The 22,979-nt window shown below is 47.0% G+C and overlaps 1 long non-coding RNA gene across 1 annotated transcript; it reads right to left on the bottom strand.

The window, feature by feature from the left end:
• Positions 6,369–22,436, bottom strand: LOC110256735. The gene is made up of 4 exons (XR_002338651.1): positions 21,364–22,436; positions 12,135–12,235; positions 10,097–10,297; positions 6,369–6,626 (listed from the first exon to the last, which is right to left on the bottom strand). It is a non-coding gene; the product is annotated as an uncharacterized LOC110256735 (long non-coding RNA).

Here is a 22,979-nt window from a genome sequence, read left to right as displayed (position 1 = left end):
TGTATAATGCCCATTGATTATTTTATATGAATTGCAGGAAAATGAATCCACTAATGACTAACTTGAATTTCAAAATACATTTTTTCAGGGGAGATCTATTTGTTATAACCAACTCCAAAAAAGGGCTATTCCAAAGTCTATTTGATTGCAGCCCTGATATACTATTCCTCTAATTTCTTATTCAACTGATACAGCTTAAAAATAATACTAATGGGGAGTTCCTGTCGTGGCTCAGAGGAAACATATCCGACTAGTATCCATGAAGACGCGGATTCCATCCCTGGCCTCACTCAGTGGGATAAAGATCCAGCGTTGCTGTGAGCTGTGGTGTAGGTCGCAGATATGGCTCGGATTCCACGTTGCTGTGGCTCTGGCTTAGGCCGGTGGCTACAGCTCTGATTAGACCCCTAGCCTGGGAACTTCTGTATGCTACAGGTGTGGCCCTAAAAAGCAAACATACATACATACATATATACATAAATAATCATTTGTGATGGGTGTACTAAAAATTAAATTGATCACATTAGATTTTACCCTATTTTGTTACTAATATTCTCAGCAATTATTTTAAAAGGAAATAGTAAGCATGTGACAAACATCATATGATATTACTCATCTGTAGAATCTTTTAAAAAATGATACAAATGAACTTCTTTACAAAACAGAAACAGACTCACAGATTTCAAAAACCAACCAGGGAGTTCCCGTTGTGGCACTGTGGAAAATGAACCCGGCTAGTATCCATGAGGATGCAAGTTCAATCCCTGGCCTTGCTCATTGCGGTGAGCTGTGGTATAGGTCGAAGCTGCTGCTCGCAGCAGTGGCTGTGGCTGGCAGCTATAGCTCCAATTCGACCCCTAGCCCAGGAACTTCCATATGCTGCTAATGCAGCCCTAAAAAGCAAATTAAAAAAAAAAAAAAAAAAAAAAAAACCAACCAATGGTGACTAAAGGGGAAAGATAAAGGGAGGGATAAACTAGGAGTTTGGGATGAACAGATACACACCACTATGTATAAAATAATCAACAAAGACCTACTATATAGTACAGGGAACGCCACTTAATATTCCGTAATAACCTATCTGGAAAAAAAATGGATATATGTATATGTATAACTGATTGACTTTGCTATACACTTGAAACTAATGCAACTTGGTAAATCAACCATATTCAAATATAAAATAAAAATTAAAGGATTTCCCACTGTGGCACAGAGGGTTAAGGATCTGCATTTTTCCCATCTTCCCCACAAGGGGCAGGTTCAATCCCCAGGCCAGCACAGAGGGTTAAGAATTCAGCTGTGACCACGACATAGGTCACAACTGTGGCTCAGATTCAATGCCTGGCCGGGGAACTTCCAAATACCTCAGGTGCAGCCAAAAAAATAATAAAATCAAATTAAAATTCAATAAAAAATAGTAAAAAGGGGGGAAAATAAAAATAAAATGTTTCCAAACAGACCTCAGGGGAGTCTCCCACATGCTGGGCGTGAAGTTAATTCTACCTTATTGGTTAGGAGAGAAGCCCCCTACACACACACGCAAACTTACACACGCGAACACACCCCTTGCCCAATCTACCACCATTCCTTATTCTCATGCTTTCAATCCGACAAACTTTGTTTACAAGCTTCTTAGATAGCAAGCCCTGTGCCTCCATCTCTCCGTTCAGCATTTAAGGAAATTGTTTGGGGCTAAGACATCTTCCCTCAAACGTCATGTGTTGAAATCCTAGCCCTGGGCACCTCAGAATATGACTGTCTTTGGCGCTGCAGTCTTGAAAGACATAATGAAGTGAAAATAAGGTCCCTGATGTGTTCTGGGCAGTGTCCTTATAAGAAGAGGCGATCAGGACACAGGCACCACAGAGGGACAAGCCAGGGATGGAGGCCCCAAAAGAAACCAACCCCCACACCTTGACCTCAGGCTTCTGGCCTCCTGAGCTATGAGAAAATTCGTTTCTGTTGTAGAACCCCCAACCCTCTGTCCACCGCAGCACTTCGTTAAGGCAGTCAGCAAACTCACATGATGTACTTTCTGAGACAAGGATAAGCCTGTGTGTGCCTGAGGTTAATGGCAACAGCAAAGCCCTCCTCTGGCTCAAAATGCCTGCCCACCTGTCTCAGTCAGCATGGCCGAGGGGCTTACACAACAGGTATTTATTTCTCACAGTACTGGAGGCTGGAAGTCCATGACCAAGTTGCCAGCATGGTCTGGACCTGGAAAGGGCTCCCTTCCTGGCTCGCAGACGGCTGCCTTCTCCCTGTGCCTTTATGCTGCGGAGTGAAAGGCTGCTCCGGTGAGGTAAGAACCCTTCTTATAAGGATGCTAATCCCATGCTGGGCACTCCAGCCACATGATGAAGTCACCTCCCCAAAGCTCCACTTCCCGATACCATCTTATTGGGGGTTAGGGTTTCAGTATGTGATTTTGGGGGACACAAGCCTACAGTCCCTCGCACCAGCTGACTTGAAACTCTTTTAAAGAGAAGCCAGCCTCTTATTCCACGGATAACATCAAGCTGAAATGCAAATGAACCTACGCAAGATAGTGACCATCCCTGAACAGCAAGGAGCAAAAGTCCATTGGGAGGGCTTGCCTGTGAAGAAAGGACAGCATAAGGGCAGCTTTGCAGGGGCTGAAGGTTCTGGGGCTGCACACGGCAGAATGGCAGGGCCTCTGGGGCCGAGCAAAGCTCTGCCTGCTTCCCTGATGTACTTCCTTCAACAGCCTCTAAGGATGGGGACCCAGTGACAAGGAGACACACCTGCTCCTTGCACCCTTCACAAGAGCTGTCTGCTCAGCCACTCTTGAATGTGGGCAGTAGAGCCCACCTGCGGTGCTTGACTTCTTGGGGGAGCTCGTTGTCATCAGCTGAACAGGAGCAGCAAGGGTGGCACCTCTACCCCAGGGGAGAAGAGCACCAGCAGGCCTGGAAGCAACAGGGGACCGGTCAGGACATCAGGACAGGGTGATGTCATGGGCACCCATACCACTGGGGTCCTTCCAGACAATGCTGCTCAAAGCAGAAGGAGAGTCTCGTCCCTCTGGGGCTAATGGTTAAATGGCCATTTTCAGAAAGAAGCGAAAGGACAAAACTCGGGCCTGTGAAAGCCAAATTAGTGGCCCGTCTAACAGGTTCATGGTCCTGGGGAGCAATGGCCATGAGGCTTCCAGAAGAGCAGCAGGTCGGCACAAGGCCCATGAGAACACCGCTCCACCTAAAGCCAGCCTCAGCAGGGACGATGAGCAGTTATTGGGCACCACTGTGTACCTCTTTGGAACACAGTCCCTTCCAGCCTCAAACCTTCACTCCTTCTACCCAGGTTTTCATCTGCCCTCAAGTCCCCACAAGCCCTGTCCATTTTACCCACTGGACGGCCCTCACTTCTAACCCCTCGTCTACACACCAGCCTCTAGACCTTGCAACCACCCTTCTCTTCCAATTCCCCTCCCACACTGAAGCCTGAGTTACCCCTAGTCACATGACCCCTGGTCCCCCCACACACATCTCTTGCCTCACCTCCTCACCCTCTTCCTGCCCTGCAGCCTCCATGGCCTTTCTCTGCTTCCTCCAGTCACCCGTGAACCCCTGGCACCTCAGGGCCTTTGCACACACTGGGCTTTCCCCTGTCCCAGCCTCTGTATGCAGCTCAGCTCTGGGGACTCCCAGGTGCCAAAAAAAAGTGCTACCCTAAATATAGAGTGAGGATTGGGAGGGTTTCCAATGTGCCAATCACTGAATTAAGCACTCTATGACTTTTTATTTTGGACACGCCCATAACATGTAAAAGCTCATGGACCTGGAATCCAACTCAGACCACAGGGCAACCAAAGCCACAGCAGCGACATCAGATCCCCAACCCGCTGAGCCACCAGGGAGCTCCTATATGGCTTTTTCATTATAGTGTCACCAAAGATATAGGAATGAGGATAATTATCTCCATTTTTTTTTTCATATTTCTCCAAGGTTTATATGGGTGAATATTTACAAGACCCTCTCCCACAAACATATGCATATCCGGCAAGCCCATAGGTGTATACTACATCAAATTTCCAAAAAAGCAAAAATATAATATAAATGTAATTAAATAAATATATATATATATATATACACACACACACACACATACATACACATGCACAGTATATGCAGCATCTGCACTGCACATATTATCTGTCCTGGGCTTTGCCAACTAATCTGGTCTCCACCTGCTTTTGTAAATAAAGGGATTTTTCTTTCTTTCTTTTTTTTCTTTTTAGGGCTGTGGCCGCAGCATGTGGAAGTTCCCAGGCTAGGGGTCTAATCGGAGCTGTAGCCGCCAGCCTACACCACAGCCACAGCCACGCGGGATCCGAGCCACGTCTGCGACCTACACCACAGCTCATGGCTACGCCAGATCCTCAGTCCACTGAGCCAGGCCAGGAATCAAACCCACAACCTTATGGATCCTGGTTGGATTGGTTTCCGCTGTGTCATGACGGGAACTCCTTCTTTTCTTTTCTTTTTTTTTTGTTTTTGTTTTTTTTGTTTTTTTCTTTTTTATTTGGCCACGGCACGCAACAGCTTGCCCAGGCCACAGTGGGGAAAGCACCAAGTCCTCACCCCTGGGCCACCAGGGAACCCCCATAAGTAAAGATTTATGGGTAATTCTCTCCATTTTACAGGTGAGGAGGACCAGTTCAAGAAGGGGAGGGAACTCTCCCAGAGTCACAGAGCTCAGGTGGCAGAGCCAGAGCTGGTCCCCAGGGGCATTGACCTCCAAGCCCACATTCCTAACCATCCTAAGCCATGTGCTCTCCCTGGGTTTGGGTAAAGCACACAGGGTGTGGCACCCTTCACTACCACGGCACATGCAAAGTATGGATGTGCCACCCCAAAGGAGCCGGTGAGGAAAAGAGCCTCAAGTATAGAGACACCCACTTTGTTGCCTATGGCAGGCCCTGCAAATACCACAAATAACACATCAACGTGTTCTTCCATCATTACCAACAAATTCTGAAATGCCGTCTACCCAGACCAGAGTCATGACTTTACAGAAGTCGGTTTGTGATGAACTTCCCAAGGGATGCATTGCTTAACAAATTCCTTCTGCTTGCTTTATAAGAAAATCGGGTTCCAGTTCATATGCAGAAGTTTCTGAAACCTATAGCTGACAGGCGCTGGGTGTCAAGCACACAGCTGGTGCTCATCAGAGCTAGGCTTCCACTCAGGCATTTGTTATGAATTTTCTTTTTAATTGAGTCCTCCCGAGTCATCAATGCCCTGGTTAGATATAAAGAGATTTTAAGTTATTTAGATAATAACAGCTTACATTTATATAGTGCTTTGCCATTTTCAAAGTCTTTCCATATATCTTTTTCACCAGGATATCAGGAATTAAATATGGGTTAAATATTTACAGGTAAATATCTTGACTGCTTAAGGTCTAAAAAAATATATTGTTTATTTCATTATCACCTACAAACACTGTTTTAAATAATACAAATTAAATAAATTGAAAGAGAAGTTCCCATCATGGTTCGGCTGTTAACAAACCCAACTAGTATCCATGAGGATGCAGGTTCAATCTCTGGCCTCTCTCAGTGGGTTAAGGATCCATTGTTGCCATGAGCTGTGGTGTGGGCCAGCAGCTACAGCTCCAATTCGACCCTTAGCCTGGGAACTTCCATATACTGCAGGTACGGCCCTCAAAATAAACAAATGAACAAACCAGTTGCAGAAGTTCCTTTGTGGTGCAGCAGGCTAAGGATCCAGCATTGTCCCTGTAGCAGCCCCAGTCACTGTTGTGGCTCGCAGGTTGGATCCCTGACATGGGAACTTCCAAGTGCAGCAGGTATGGCCAAAAAAAAATTAAGACCAGTTGCATTTTTATACACCAGCAACAAAAAGAAAATGTAGTTTTTAAAAATCCCCAAAGTATGAAAAAATACAAGGCTTAGAACTACCAAATAACAAAAATGGACAAGTCTTTATGGAAGAAAATGATGAGCCTCTATTGAAAGATATTAACTAAACAAATGAAGAGAGAGGTCATGTCCATGGCTGAGGAGACCCAATATTGCAAAGCTTTTCCCTAAATTAGCACACGGGGACCCCAGGTTCAGAGAACTCTGGGGAGAGCAGTTCAGCAGGGAACTTCTGAAAGACCCAAGAAAGTGACCACAACTGATAGTCAGGTTTCATCTTTTTCCAAGGTGCTGATTTCTTAAGTGATTTTTTTTTTTTTTTTTTTTTTTTTTGGCAGGGGGCTGCACCCGAGGCATATGGAGGTTCCCAGGCTAGGGGTGGAATAGGAGCTACAGCTGTCACCCTACACCACAGCCACAGCAACACAGGATCCTTAACCCACTGATCGAGGGCAGGGATCAAACCCACAACCTCACGGTTCCAGTCGGATTCGTTTCTGCTGCGCCATGATGGGAAATCCTTTTAGGTGATTTTTTAAGGTGCTTTTGGTTTAAGGTGCCACATGTGTTTCTAAGATGGCCCTTGGCTCCCCCTTGGTTGGGGTCTTTCATTCTCTGTCAAGCCTTTGTCCGCGTGTATCCTATCTTCAGTTTGCAGAGGCACAGGCAGAGCAGAGAGGACTAGCCCGAGGCCATTCCAGCTGCAGGCAGTAGGGACCTGAAGCCGAAGGAAAGGAAGACAGTGGTTTATACACCTGGTGTATTCATCTGCTAGGGCTGCAATAACAATGTACACAGACTCAGGGGCTTAAACAATAGACATTATTTTCTCCCGGTTCTGGAGGCTACGAGTCTGAGGTCAGGGTTTCAGCAGGACTGGTTCCTTCTGGGGCCTCCCTCCTTGGCCTATTGATGGCCATCTTCCCCCTGCATCCTCACATGCGCAACCCTCTGTGTGTGTGTGTCCTGATCTCCTCCTCTAGTAAGGACACCACTCCCACTGTATTAGGAACCATCCTAATGACCTCGTCTTACTTTAAGCACCTCTTTAAAGGCCCTGGGGTGTGAGGGAGGGAGGGACTGAGAGTTTGGGGGTTAGCAGATGCAATCTAGTATATAGAGGATGGATAAACACCAGGACCTACTGTAGAGCACAGTGAACTATAGTCAATATCCTGTGATAAACTATCATGGAAGAGAATATGAAGAAGAATATATGTGTGTGTGTGTGTGTGTGTGTGTGTGTGTGTGTGTGTATGAATATAGAATATATATAGAATATAATATATAGAGTATAGAATATAGAATATAAAAATATATATAATATATCTTATATATTGTTAAGATATATGTATAATATAATATATAGAATATGGAATATAATATATATATGATGCTTTGTTGTACAGCAGAAATTAACACAACATTGCAAATCAACTATGTATCTATACACAGAGTTTTTATTTTTTGCTTTTTTTTTTTCCTATTTAGGGCGCATCTGCAGCATATGGAGGTTCCCAGGCTAGGGGTCGAATGGGAGCTGCAGCTGTCAGCCTACACCACGGCCACAGCTACGCCAGATCTGAGCCTCATCTGTGACCTACACCACAGCTCGTGGCAACCTCAGATCCTTAAGCCACTCGACTATATTTTAATAAACTGAAAAAATAAATTAGTAAATAAACAACATAAAGGCCTCACCTCCAAATATAGTCCCATTCAGAGGTTCTGGGGTTAGGGCTTCAACACAGGAATTTGGGGGGGACACAATTCAGTGCATAATAGCAGGTTTCAGGCCCTTTATATGCATCATTTCAAGTAACTTTCCCAGAAACACTAGGAGGCAAACATTCCTTCCTCACTCATATATGATGAAACTGAGGCCCAAGAAGATTTGGTAACCTGGCCAAGGCCACACGACTAATAAATGATGGAGACATGAGTCAAACCAGGTCCGTCTGCCCCCAGGCCTGTGGCCATGACACCACCCCGCCTGCTGGGACCAGGTGGCTACACGTCACGAGGGCTAGGAAGCAAAAGCGCGGTGTGTGGGAAGCTGGCACTAAAAATACTACAGAGGGTCACATGTCCAAGTGTCATCAGCCCCAAATGTTCCTACTCACCCACTGTCCAGTGCCCTTCTGTGTCCCCTTTTCTCCTAGGTCAGCCTTTGTAGTCATGTTTAATTTTTTTTTTTTATTTTTTGGCCACCCTGCAGCATATGAAGGTTCCAAGCCAGGGATCAGATCTGAGCCACATCTGTGACCTACAAGGGATCCATTAACCCACTGTGCAGGGCCAGGGAGCAAACCTGAGTCCCGCTTGCAGAAACGCTGATGATCCCATCAGAAACTCCTTACCTCTTTTGGCTTTTTTTGGCCTAACCCACAACATGCAGAAGTTCCCGGGCCAGGGATCAAACCCATGCCACAGCAGTAACAACACCCAGTCCTTAACCCACTGAGCCACCAGGGAACGCCTCTTCATGCTTAACTTGATTGTGATTATTGGCAGGAATTGGAGAGATCCTCCCTTCCTGGGAAGGAGGGGATCTGTGGAAAAGGTGGGTCTAAAAGGAGCAGGGAGGAGTTCCCATTGTGGCTCAGCGGGTTAAGAACCCAACCAGTATCCATGAGGATGCAGGTTCAATCCCTGGCCCCACTCAGTGGGTTAAGGATCCCGCTTTGCCATGAGCTGTGGTGTAGGTCACAGATGCGGCCCACATCTGGTGTTGCTGTGGTGTAGGCCGGCAGCTGCGGCTTCAATTAGACCCCTAGCCTGAGAACTTCAATATGCCACAGGAGGGGTCCTAAAAATTAATTAATTAATTAATTAATTAAGCAGGGAAGGATGCTCAGAACCATGGAGAGGCCAATCCCTGACTGAGAGCTGATTTGGGAAATAGCTTGGAGACTCGGGCAGGAATCAGGAAGAAGCCTGTGGGATTCTTCTGTGAGCAGGCAAGCGTGGCCCTACCCACCTCTTCCCCAGGGAATTCAATTCTGATCTGGTCCAGAGTGGCTGAGTTCAGATCAAGGTTCCCAAGTGTGACAAGCTGAACCGTATCCCCAAAATTGATATGTCAAAGTCCTGACCCCCCAGAAGGTCAGAAAATGAAGGTATTTGGAAAGACGGTTTTTAAAGAGGTCATTTAGGTCGAGTGAGCTCATGAAGGTGGGCCCTATTCCAACATGAATGGTGAACTGATGGAGTTCCTGTCGTAGCACAGTGGTTAATGAATCTGACTAGGAACTACTAGGTTGCAGGTTCGATCCTACCCTTGCTCAGTGGGTTAAGGATCCGGCATTGCCTTGAGCTGTGGTGTAGGTCGCAGACGCGGCTCGGATCCCGCGTTTCTGTAGCTCTGGTGCAGGCCAGTGGCTACAGCTCCGATTGGACCCCTAGCCTGGAAACCTCCAGGGAGTGGCCCTAGAAAAGGCAAAAAGACAAAAAATTTTAAAAATAATGAATGGTGAACTGATAAGGCAAGATTAGGATGCAGACACACACAGAGGGAAGGTCGCATGAGGACAAGGAAAGAGCCTCCATCTACAAGCCAAGGAGCGAGGCCTCAGAGGCCCAGCCCCACCCCTGAGCTCAGACTCCAGCCTCCAGAACTATCTGCTGGTTAAACCACCCAGCTGTTGGTGCCTTGTTCTGGCTTCCCGAGCAGACTAAGGTACCAGGTAAACGGGTTCAGGCTGATCCCCCTGGAGAGAGCCTGGTTCCCTAGGCTGTCTTCACCCCCTCCTCCGTTTCCCCCCAGGACTGTCCAAATAAGAGAGCTGAGCCCACTCAGAACAGACCCCTCTCTGAGCCTCTGAGAATCAAGAAGAAGAGCTGAGGACAAATATGAGAAGATTCAGATTTTCTACTGAAAAATCTAAGGGGGTTATGGGGTGGTTAAAGGAGAGAAGGAAGAAAAAGAAATATTCATTAATGAAAATTTTTTTTAAAAAGGCACACTGATAGAGCCCTCGGCTTTTGATGATTTTGTCATTTTGAATAGCATCTTCAGTGATATCTGTCAACTTCTCCTCCAAGCTGCAATTTTCAATGTCATTCCAGGAGCCAGTGGGTTTCATGTTAAGCAGCCAACCCACCCACGTCTTTAGGAATTTAGCCCAGGTCTTTTCTGATTTTCCATTCCCTGTTCTAACAGCCAAGAGACAGGCTACTTTTACTCACTGCTTAGGTGGAAGAAGGCAATAAAAGGAGGTATCCTAGGAACATTCCAGAATCTTCCAAACAAATCTGTTCCATTGTCTTCCCTAAAAGCTGGACCCACTTTCTGAGAGCTGGGGAACACATTTTCTTGCCAGGCCAGCTTGTCCATCTCAGCTGAGTTCACACGTGCATTTGAACCTTATCAAATGACAATCTGCTAACCTGCAGAATAGGAAATTCCTAGATCAGCAAAACAGTTGCAAACTGGAAACACCAAGATGGAAGCAGCCTGTGTCGCTTGCCACCAGAGTTCCACGGCCACGTTGCAGCCCCGGTGTCCCTGCGCCTCCCACTGGCCAGTCCTTGGACTGTTCCAGAACTGGACACGGCCAGCACTGCAATGTGAACTGGCAAAGGGGCCCCATGTGCCCCTCAACCCCAGGTGGAGGCATCCATGACAGACTCGCCAGGCAGATTCCAGCCCCTGCAGCCCCTCCTGCAGCCACAACCTCGAAGGCCACAGATCGTCCTCACGAAGGTAACAGAGTGTTAAAAGTGACACTCTGGAGGCCAAGCTGCTTTCACTATGAAATCCCAAAGCAAGAAGTAGTCAGGGGAGATGGTCAAAGTCCTGCTGCCCTTGCCCTCCTCACCCCCCTGGAGAATATAACAAGTCAGCTCCTTGAGAGACAGGCTTCTGAAGAGAGGATTTTCTGAGAAGGGTATCTTTGGAGAAAGCTGTGCTTCCTGAAGGGCAGGTGGGGGCCGGCCTCTCACCTCAATCGCGTTGGGGGTTTCCCCAAAGTTGCTTGGAGAACTTTTCATGTGACTCCTTTTAGCTGAAAGGCAGAAAAGTCTGGGGCCTTTTCCCATCAAGGAAATAGGGGTGGGGGTCAGTGGGCTGAATAAAGGCCCAACTGAGGTCAAGTCTAATTCCTGGAACTTGTAAATGTGACTTTATTGGCAAGAGTCTTTGCAGGTGGGATTAAGCACCTTATTTGGAAAAAGAGTCTCTTATTTGGAAACAGAGATGGGTTTAAACGAAGACACTTGAGATGGGGAGTTATCCTGGATTTCCAGAGCCCTACATGCAATTGCACATATGCCCACTAGAGGGAGGCAGAGGGAGGTTTAACCACACAAGGAGGCGACGTCAAATGTCACCAGAGGGGATGGGGCCACAACCCAAGAAATGCTGGCAGCCACCAGAAGCGGGAGAGGCAACAAGATGAATCCCTCTAGAGCCTGTAGAGTGAGCTCAGCCCTCCTGACACTGGATTTCCGCCCAGTAAACTGATTTCAGCCTCCTGTCCTCCAAGGTGTGGAAGGGTACATTCTTTTCCTTTCAAGCTGTCACGTCTGTGGTCATTTGTAACAGCATCCACAGGGAACTAATTCACCTGCAGCATTCTGCTTGGGGGGTGGGGCCAGGAGCAAGCTGGGGTTGGGGTCACCCTGCATCCCGGAGTTTGTCAGGCAGAGTGATGTGTGAAGGTCAGAGCCAGATGTGGACCTCATGGAAGGGAGCCAGGATGACCTCGTCCCTATTTCTCATCTCTGCCTGGAGGGGCAGAGACTCCCCGCAGCAAGAAGAGGAGGGAAAAGCTGCAAGTGACCACCCAGAAGAGGGACACCTCAGGAGAAAGGTCAGCTTCAACCGCAGCAGGGTCCCACCGCACCCACTCAAGTAAGAGCTATGCTCTGCCTTCCTCTCACCCTGAACCCCAGCTCCCCACTCGGGGAGGAGTGGGAGGGGCCATCGGAGTCCAGCAGAGAAGCCCCCTTTCCCACGGAGGCTTCCAGCCCTAAGCAAGCTAAGCTGGAGCTGGGGTGAAGAATGGGATGTCAAATTTGAGGGTTTTGACTAATATCTTGGCCTGGATATTCAAATTCCAAATTGAGACTGTTTTCCATTTAAAGCGACCTTAGGACAGACTATTTCCTAAGAGGAGCAAAAAAGGCAGCGCCTGCCAGCGTTTTCATCCCAGGCCAGGAAACATTCATCTCGCTGAATCCATTTTAAAGGGGCAGCAGAAAAAAAAAAAAAAAAAAAAAAAACCTGAAGCTGCATTCCCCTGAGACCACGAGCCCGGCTTATTCAACACACTAGTTGCAAACGCTGGTGAAAACATCTCGGTGAAACGGAGAGTCGCCGAGTTCCTGTGAAAGGAAAAAATGCAAATTTGTTTTCAGTATCACTTTTAAGCTTCCTGAGTGGAGTCTTTGGCCCGGACTGACTCGCATTGACGTCATTCCCGAGTTGGCCATATCGGAGCAGCTGTTCGCTTCCTCCCTCGGCCTCAGCCCCTGGTGCAGAAAACACGCTGGTTTTGTTTCATGGAAGATTAAAAACATTTGCTGCTGCGTCCATAATTCACAACCCCTGCTATCACTGGGACCGGGAAGACTGGACAAGAGATGCTAGGTCCCCTTCTCCAAACCCAGGAGAAACCGACAGAGGGCCAGACACAGGATTACGCATCCGCAGGCACCCAGCCCAGACTCCAGCCCCCACACCCTTTCCCTTTCTCTTGGAACAGGAGGCAATGGATCTAACCACCGTTCAACACATGGTCATGTGAACGAAGCTGCTTTGCCCTCACAGCTTCAAGGGAGACGGGACCAGGCTGCACAGCCCTGGATAAACGCCCCTTGCCTCTGGCCTCACAGCAAAGGCTCAGCAAAGCCAAGGTGAAAAGCAAGCTCCCCGGCTCCTCGAAAGATTGTTGCGGGGGTGGGGTGCGGGTGTTGATGGTGGCAATGCTGACTGACATACGGCCTGCCCTGAACCTGAGGTGGGGATCCTGACTCTGCCTGGGACCTTCTGGTTCCTTCCTTCCGATGCCCAGGAAGGGACTCTGGGCAGGCAAAGTCCAGCTGACACATCTCCTGCTGTGCGGTTGGTTCTTCTCCAGAAATCCCTGGAGTCGGATCATTTGTCAAAGCTGGTAGATAATTCCACATCTTTTTTTTTTTTTTTTTTTTTTTTTTGTCCTTTTAGAGCTGCACCTAGAGCATATGGAAGTTCCCAGGCTAGGGGTCAAATTAGAGCTGCAGCTGCCGGCCTACACCACAGCCACAGCAACACAGGATCTGAGCCACCTCTGCGACCTACACCACAGCTCATGGCAATGCCGGATCCTTAACCCACTGAGCAAGGCTACGGATTGAACTGGCATCCTCATGGATACTAGTTGTGTTCATTACCACTGAGCCGCAATGGGAATCTATAATTCCGCATCTTTTTTAAATTTGTTTTCCCTTTTTACAGCTGCACCTATGGCATATGGAAGTTCCTGGACCAGGGGTCGCATTGGAACTGCAGCTGCCAGCCTATGCCACAGCCATAACAGATCTGAGACGCATCTGTGACCTAAGCCACAGCTTGCAGCAATGATGGATCCCTAACCCACTGAGCAAGGTGATTGTTTGAACCCACATCCTTAAAGAGACAACATTTGGTCCTTAATCCACTGAGGCACAACAGGAACTCCAATAATTCCACATCTTTCCATCGCGCTGCTCAGACACATCCCTTAAGTTACTGTTGTTTGGAGCCTCCATGAAAATGCAACAGAAGCAAGTAGATTCTTTACCCCTTTCATTTGTTGAGAGTGACCTTCCCTAACTAAGCCAGTGAGTTGGGCAAAGAGAAAAGATGTGAGAGAAAGAAGACCGGGTGCTGGGGGAGCGCTGGAGTGCCCATCACACCTCCCTGTGCTGTTCCAGTGCCCTCAGCAGAGACCTCAAAGAACACGGGTGTGCCCCAGAGGTAACCCCAGCTCCACAGTCCCTCTGGATGCAGAGCCAGCAAAGACCTGAGTTTGAATCCTCTGCCTCCATCACTTGTTCTGGACTCAGCGGTGTCTGTCTGAGCACTGCACCAAGCTCCACTTAACGCTTGTGGTCCAGGTGCTGCCACCACCCCACTCCCCGCTCCCAGGGGTCTTCCCTGCCCCTCCCACCCTGAGGCTGTGTGAGACCCCTCATCTGAGGTCACCTCCCTCCCTAGTCACAGTTGGCTGCCGTGGAGTGTGGCATTTCCCAGTTGGCTGTGAGTCACAGGAGGGCGGGGGCTCTACCCTGTCTAAACCCAGCATCTGGGAGTTCCCGTTGTGGCTCAGTGGGTTAAGAACCTGACTAGTAACGGGGATTCGGGTTCAATCCCTGGCCACACTCAGTGGGTTAAGGATCCAGCATTGCCGTGAGCTGCAGCGTAGGTCACAGCGCAGCTCAGGTCCAGCATGGCTGTGGCTGTGGCGTAGGCCAGTGGCTGCCACTCCGACTCAACCCCTAGCCCTGGAACCTCCATATGCTGCAGGTGCAACCCTAAAAAGAAAAAGGAAAGGAAAAGAAACCTAGCACCTAACACATAAAACGCCACCTGAAGCATGCTGGCCGCAGAAAAAAAGCATCAAGATGTTATTACTGTTGTGTTGCTGCCAATGTTATTTATCCACGAGTAATGATGGTTCACCCCACTTCCCTTTCTGGAACCTGAGCAGACCCACAGGGTGCTGCAGATTCCCATCACGGACTGTCTGGCTGCTCAGAGCTGCGGGACTTTTCTGGAAGAAGGCAGACTCTGAAAGAAGGAGTGGTTTTGCTGTTGTTGCTTTTAGTCAATCTTTTATTCACAGCTGCAAACCTTTGCTCCATTACGGATGAAATATAAGAACCTTTTTGAAATGCTAATAACAGAGTGGGTACCAAGTGACCAAAGTAAAAACCTAAACGCCAAGTGGGGAACAGCCTGGGGTTGTCCACTACACACAATCCACACAGAAGCAGCGAGATGGTGGCACCAATGGGAAGGAATTTGGGAACCGCTTGTCTCCCCCAGTTGCTCAATGCTATTGACCTTTTTTTCTTTTTTTTTGTCTTTTCTAGGGCCGCACCCATGGCATATGGAGGTTCCCAGGCTAGCAGTCTAATCGGAGCTACAGCTGTCACCCTACACCACAGCCACAGCAATACCAGGTCCAAGCCACATCTGCGACCTACACCACAGCTCACGGCAATACCGGATCCTTAACCCACTGAGCAAGGTCGGGGAGCGAACACGCAACCTCATTTTTCCTAGTCGGATTCGTTAACCACTGAGCCACGATGGGAACTCCCTAAATGCTATCGAAATACTATGGGCAGAGCAAGGAAATGAGGTTCAAGGTTGGTGTGATAAAGTCCGAATGCCCTCATCCCCTAAGCAAACTCTTACTGAGTCACTTCAAATGTCAGATCCCAAATGTAAGGGGATAGGCTCCTTGTTCCCGGGAGCTCTCAGCCTCCAGGAGGCAGACACTGTCACACCTGGCTGAGCCAATGCTATCCAGCCAGGTCTGTCTGGAGGAGCAGCACCTGCAAAAAGGGGATGCAGCATGGAGCCTCGGGGTAAAGGCTCAGCTCAAACACCAAGCAGACCTGGGCCAAGCCCTGGGTCCAAACCCTCTTAAATCTGGGAGCATGGCCAAGTTCCTTAATCTCTCTCAATCTGTTCATGCCCCTTCAAAAGAACCTGTTCAGTGCCTACCTCAGAGGGCTGTTATAAAGTGATTAAATAAAACATAGAGCAAAGTGGCCAAACTAGTCCATAGCTCAAAGAAAACACTCAGAGGTCTTGTTGTGGCTCAGCAGGTTAAGAACCCAAATAGTATCCATGAGGATGCAGGTTCGATCCCTGGACACACTCAGTGGGTTAAGGATCCAGTGGCTACAAGCTGTGGTGTAGGTCGAAGATGCGGCTCGGATCCTGTGTTGCTGTGGCTGTGACAAAGGCCAGCAGCTGCAGCTCCAATTCGACCCCTAGCCTGGGAACTTCCACATGCCACAGATGTGGCCCTTATAAAGAAAAAAAGAAAATACTCAGTGACTTTGGCTTTCATTGACTCGTCTGATAAAGTCAGAGAAACTTCCACAGAGGAAGTAAAATTTTAGATGCATCAGGAAGGACTTATGAAGGAGGACACAGGCTTTGGTGAAAAGAAAACATAATTCACAAAGACACCAACCCATATGTAAAGTTGTATGGTGTGTTTGGAAACCAGCAAGGGGTTCAAAGTCGTTGGCCTGAGGGAATGCCCAGGAGGGAAGAGCTGGACAAGTCGGTTTTATCCATGTTAGGGAATTTGGACTTGGTCTTGTGGGCATTTGGTCAAAGGATGATGGGTTTTGGAATCGAACAGTTCTGTTCCATCCCTCCCACACTGTGGGTGGTGAGATCAGGGGCGAGCACATGGAGATAACAACATCTAGTTCAGGAGTTCCCTGGTGGCTCAGCAGGTTAAGGACCCGGCATTGACACTGCAGCAGCTCAGGTCATTGACACTGCAGCAGCTCAGGTCACTGCTGTGGCGTGAGTTTGATCTTTGGCCTGGGAAACTTTCACAAGCTGCTGGTGCAACCAAAAAAAAAGAGAGAGAGAGAGAGAGAGAAAGTGAAGGAAAAGAGATAAAGAGAGAGGAAGAGAGAAAGTGAAGGAAGGGAGAAGAAGGAAAGAAAGAAAACCTGAAATCCCCCAACATGGTGCCTCCCCTCCTTTCCATGTGCCAACAGTGGGCACTTTTCCTAGATCCTTAATCTCATGACCAGTGGCTACAAGACATTGCTAAATGATCTGAAGATTATATTGAGCTCCCCTAATCTAAGCTCTAGAGACTGCCTTGCATAAAAATAATTTGCTCAACAGAGGAGAACTGCTTTGCCAGGAGCTCGGGGTGTTTTAGTAATCAATCAATCAATCAGTCAGAGAAAACTCATTAAGCACATGGTGCTGGAGATGTTGAGAGCACTGCAGCTACATCCAAAGGAAGAGCACGTGTTTAGGTGAAAAGTCTAAGATCTTTCCAGTTGCCTGAGATCTGCTCACTGTTTTACCGTTTTAGTTGTGGGCAACCCCTGAGAGTCATATTTTCCACTTCTTAATCTGTACAATGAAGAAATTCAGCCAAATGAGGGTGCAAAGGAAAGGGAACCCTCCTACACGGTAGGAATATAAATTGGTACAACCACTACAGAAAACAGTATGGAGGTTCCTTAAAAAACTAAATATAAAACTACCATATAATCCTGCAACCCCATTCCTAGGCATATATCTGGACACAACTAAAATTTGAAAATGTACATGCACCCTTATGTTCATAGCACTATTCATAATAGCCAAGACATGGGAACAATCTAAATGTCCATTGATGGATGAATGGATTAAGAAGATGTGGTACATTTACACAATGGAATACTACTCAGCCATGAAAAGAACAAAATAATGCCATTCACAGCAACATGGATGGACCTAGAGTTTATCATACTAAGTGAAGTTAGAAAGAGAAAGACAAAATACCATATGATATCACTTATATGTGGAATCTAAAATACAATACAAATCTACTTACCTATGAAACAGAAACAGATTCACAGACCTAGAGAACAGACTGTGGCTGCCAATGGAGAGGGAGGAGCGGGTGGATAGATTGGGAGTTTGGGGTTAGTAGGTGCAAACTATTATATATAGGATGGATAAACAACAAGTTCCTACTGTAGAGCACAGGGAATTATATTCAATATCCTGCCATAAATGATAACAGAAAGCGGGGGGAGGAATTCAGCCCAATGGCAATGGATTTTGAGTGTGCTTCAGAGGACTTCAGTGGTGGCAAGGACTTCATGGTGCCATCTTGAAGGAAGATGGGCTTTCAAGATCTTCCTTCCCTGATGAGTGGGCCATAAGGGTCAGGCTGGAATTCCTTGGGAGTGGGAGTAGGGGCACAGCATGAGCTGTGGGGAGAGGAGGAAACCCATGCATGAGCATCAGCTCATTGAGGAAGGGTCCGGGAAGGGAGATGCAATAAAATGGGAGAAAAGGCTGGAACCGGCACACTGAAGACTCTTGCTATTTTTGTTGTAACTACAAGGATACTTTCTGGCATATGATATAGATCAGGAATTAAAACTCAATGCAATAGATACACACACAAATAAGAAGAAACAATTCAAGCACAACATTAAAGATAGTCATCAAACCACAAGATTAGAGAACAAAAGGGAAGAAAAAAGGCCAAGAAATAAAGGCCAGAGAAAATCAACAAAAACAAATACAAAGCAATTAACAAAAGGGCAATAAGAACATACATATCAATAATTACCTTAAATGTAAATGGACTAAATGCTCCAACCAAAAGACACATACCGGCTGAATGGATACAAAAACAAGACCCATATATATGCTGTATAAAGAAGATGTGGTATACATATACAATGGAATATTACTCAGCCATAAAAAAGAATAAAATAATGCCATTTGCAGCAACATGATGGGATCTAGAGATTATTATACTAAGTGAATTTAGACAATGAAAAACAAACATCATATGATATCACTTATATGTGGACTCTAAAAAAGATGTATAAATGAACTTACTGCAGAACAGAAACAGACTCACAGACTTTGTTAACAAACATATGGCTACCAAAGGAGGCAGGTGGGGTCGAGGGAGGGATGAACTGGGGATTTGAGATTGGCACACGCACTCTATGGTATACTGAATGAGTGGCCAATGGGGACCTGCTGTGCAGCACAGGGAACTCTACCCAATCAATATTCTGTGATCATCTATATGGGAAAAGAATCTGAAAAAGAACGGATATGTGCATGCACATAACCGAATCACTTTGTTGTATAGCAGAAATTATCACAATTTGTAAATCAACTATACTTCAATAAAATTTTTTAAAACCAAACCTGCAGGGTCTGGATGGGACACACTGGAGATGCACACCTTGCCTAAGAGAGGGCCTGATCCTTAGCTCTGCATGACTGATTCCCTGTGATCTTAATGATGCAACATGGCCAATCTGATTTCTTTGTTGTTTGATCTTTGGCTGCCCAGTGACATGTGGAGTTCCCAGGCCAGGGATCAGATCTGAGCTGCAGTTGTGACCTAAGCCAAAGCTGTGGCAACACTGGATCCTTAATCCACTGTGCCGAGAGAGGAATCGAACCTGTGTCCCAGCACTCCCAAGATGCTGTTGATCCCGCTGCACCACAGCAGGAACTCCCTGATTTTTTGAAAGAATGATGGAGGGCCTGATTTTTTTTTTTTTTTTTTAATGGTCTCACCCATGGCAAATGGAAGTTCCTGGGCCAGTGGAGTTCCCATCACGGCTCAGCGAAAACGAATCCCACTAGGAACCATGAGGTTGCAGGTTCAATCCCTGGCCTTGCTCAGTGGGTTAAGGATCTGGTGTCGCCCTGAGCTCTAGTGTAGGTCACAGACATGGCTCAGATCTGGCATTGTTGTGGCTGTGGTATAGGCCGGCAGCTACAGCTGATTCGACTCCCAGCCTGGGAACTTCCATATGCCACAGGCGGGGCCCTAAAAAGACAAAGACAAAAAATTGATTAAGTTGGTTTTCTTAACATCATGGCTGTTTAGATTCTTCCCAAGTTGCTAATTTGAAACTTCAGCTGTAGCTAGTGAGGCTGACTTAAGAAAGCACTTTGAAGAGCCAGCAAAGCCGATGAGCAAAGCTGAATCGGGTCCCAGCCTCTGCACTTGGAGGCCTCCTTCAGCATGAGATCAGCTATGAGCTCCGCCTGGAACCAGCGTCACCTAGTTACAGTTCCAAGGTCCCCCCAGCTAGGTTTGAATTTTAGATAAACAAAGAATTCTTTTTTTTTTTTTATTACTTTTTAGGGCCACATGCCAGCATATGGAAGTTCTCAGGCTAGGGGTCGAATTAGAGCTGCAGCTACCAGCCTGCACCACAGCCACAGCAACACCAGATCCCCTGACCTGAGCAAGACCAGGGATCGAATCCACATCCTCGTGGATATTAGTCAGATTCACTTCCACTGAGCCACAAGGGGAACTCCCATCAAAGAATACTTTTTTAGCCTAAGTAAATCCCAAATATTGCAGGGGATCTACTTAGACTAAAAAAATACGCATTGTTTATCTGAAATTCAGTTGAAATTTATCTAAGCATCTTGCATTTTCATTTTCAAAGCCCTGCAGCTCTCTCCGGAACCTCAGCCCTTTGCTCCAATGGGCTCAGACTCCCCCACTTCCTCTCAGAGCGGCGGGCTCCGCCCTCGAGGGCCCAGGGACATGGTCCATGATGCAGATTTCAGAGGGAAGGGAAGCAAGTCGCGTTTGAGGGCCTGAACCTTGCAGTAACATTTGGTGATCTGCACCCACTACCTTTGACGCGGGATAGATAATCTAGAGCCGTCTCAGCCCCTCTCTGGTTGTGTGTTCTTTGTCCCTCTGAGCCTCAGTTTCCTCATCTCTCTCTCTCTCTCTCTTTTTTTTTTTTTCTTTGTCTTTTTAGGGCCGCACCCATGGCATATGGAGGTTCCCAGGCCAGGGGTCCAATAGGAGCTACAGCTGCCAGCCTATGCCACAGCCACAGCAACTCAGGATCCAAGCCATGTCTGCGACCTACACCACAGCTCACAGCAACGCAGGATTCTTAACCCACTGAGCAAGGCCAGGGATCGAACCTGCAACCTCATGGTTCCTACTCAGATTCGTTTCCACTGTGCCACAATGGGAACTCCAGTTTCCTCATCTCTTAACGGAGACAGGATTGTCAGAAGAATTAAATGAGAGAGATCTCAAAGCAGATAACACCAGGTCTGGCGCCGGGCAAACACGGAGCAAATTTCTGTGTGTTCAACTAAATTCTCCCAGCTTAGAATGGTGCTCCTATCACCAAGGCCAGACCTTGGGTCCCAGAGGGCCAACATGGGAAGCTGCCCCCCATCCATGGCAAGTGACGGCTCTGGGGGAGGGGGTTGGGGTTGGGTGAGCTCTTGGTGAACACCAGGATCCCAGTTCAGGGAGAGAATAAGACCCTGGCTTTCTACACTTTCAGGGCTGGAAGCCAAGTGTGCAGAAGCCTCCTTTTATTTATTCCTTTGGCTGAAATGTATTTGACATATAACATTATATAAGTGTGTGTACAACTTATTGATTTGACATTTATGAACTGTAATATGATTGCCATTGCACCTCTATCGTGTCCTATAATTATCATCTCTTTTGTGGTGGGAATAATTCCGATCTAGCCTGGTAGCAAGTTTGTTGAATATAATACCTTATTAATGCCCATATGTCATTATTCACTAGGCTGTGCATTCCACCTCCCCAGACTTCTTATCTATTAGTTGCAAGTTCGTATCCTTAAATAACTCTCCCAGTTCCCCACACCCCCACCCCTGGAAAGCACCCTTTCACTCTCTATTTGTATGTGTTGGGCTTTTTCAGATTCCACCTGTAAATGATACATACCATTTGTCTCTGCCTGACTTTATGTCCTCAAGGTCCAACCATGTCCCCAATGGCAGGATGTCCTTCTTTCTCATGGCTGAAGACTATCCCATTGTGCATCTATACCACGTCTTCTTATCCATCATCTGCTGGCGTGTGACACTTAGGCTGTTTCCACACCTTAGCTGTTGTGAAGGGTGCTGCAGTACCCATGCGAGTCCACATAGGTCTTCAGCATCCTCTCTTCATTTCATTTCCCTTGTGTATATACCCAGAAATGAATTTTCTGGGTCATATGATATTTCTATTTTCATTTTTTTGAGGAACCTCAGTATTGTTTTCCGTTGTGGCCAAAGCAATTTACATCCCCACCAACGGTGCACAGGGGTTCCCTTTTCTCCACAGCCTCCCCAGCACTTGTCATCTCTCATCTTCTTGATGATGGTCCTTCTAACAGGTGTAAGGTGACATCTCATTGCGGTTTTGATTTGCATTTTCCCTGATGACTAGTGATGCTGAGCATCTTTTCAGATACCCATTGACCATTTGGGTATCTTTTTTAGAAAAATGTCTATTTCGTTCCTCTGCCCATTTTTTTCATCGAATTGTTGGGAGGGAGGGTGTTACTTTGGATATTAACTTTTCATCACACACACGGTTTGCAAATATTTCTCCCATTCTATATGTTGCCTTTTCATTTTTATTTTGTTGATTTTTGTTTGCTTCTGCTGTGCAGAGGCTTTTAAGTTTGGCGGGCTCCCACTTGTTGATTTTTGCTTTTGTTTTTTTTTGTGCTTCTGGTGTCATATCCAAAAAAAGTCATTGCCAATATCCAGTTCGAGGAACTTCTTCATATGGTTCCTCCTGGGAGGTTTACGGTTTCAAGTCTTACATTTAAGTCTTTTATCTATTTTGAGGTCATTTTTGTGAGTGGTATAGGAGAGCATCCAATTTCATTTTTCTGTATGTGTTTGTCCTGTTTTTTCAGCATCAGTGTTGAAGAGACTCTCCTTTCTCCATTGGGTGTTCTTGGCTTTCTGGCAAATATTAGTATATGCCAGTTGAGAGGGTGGTGGTTAATTCTGAGCTCAAAATCCTCCCTTTTTTTTTTTTTTTTTTTTTTTTTTTTTTTTTTTGTCTTTTTGCTATTTCGTGGGCTGCTCCCGCTGCATATGGAGGTTCCTAGGCTAGGGGTCGAATTGGAGCTGTAGCCACCGGCCTACGCCAGGGCCACAGCAACGCGGGATGCGACCTGCGTCTGCAGCCTACACCACAGCTCACGGCAACGCCGGATCGTCAACCCACTGAGCAAGGGCAGGGACTGAACCCACAACCTCATGGTTCCTAGTCGGATTCGTTAACCACTGCACCAGGACGGGAACTCCAGAATCCTCCTTTTTATTTTTTTTTTATTTTTTGTCTTTTTTTTTTTTTTTGTCTTTTGTTGTTGTTGTTGCTATTTCTTGGGCCGCTCCCGCGGCATATGGAGGTTCCCAGGCTAGGGGTCGAATCGGAGCTGTAGCCACCGGCCTACGCCAGAGCCACAGCAACGCGGGATCCAAGCCTCGTCTGCAATCTACACCACAGCTCACGGCAACGCCGGATCGTTAACCCACTGAGCAAGGGCAGGGACCGAA

Source organism: Sus scrofa, chromosome 14 (genome assembly GCF_000003025.6).
Source record: "Sus scrofa isolate TJ Tabasco breed Duroc chromosome 14, Sscrofa11.1, whole genome shotgun sequence".
In the NCBI taxonomy this organism is placed as follows: domain Eukaryota; kingdom Metazoa; phylum Chordata; class Mammalia; order Artiodactyla; family Suidae; genus Sus; species Sus scrofa.
Note: the sequence above shows the minus strand (reverse complement) of the source record. Positions and strands in the feature narration are given on the sequence as shown.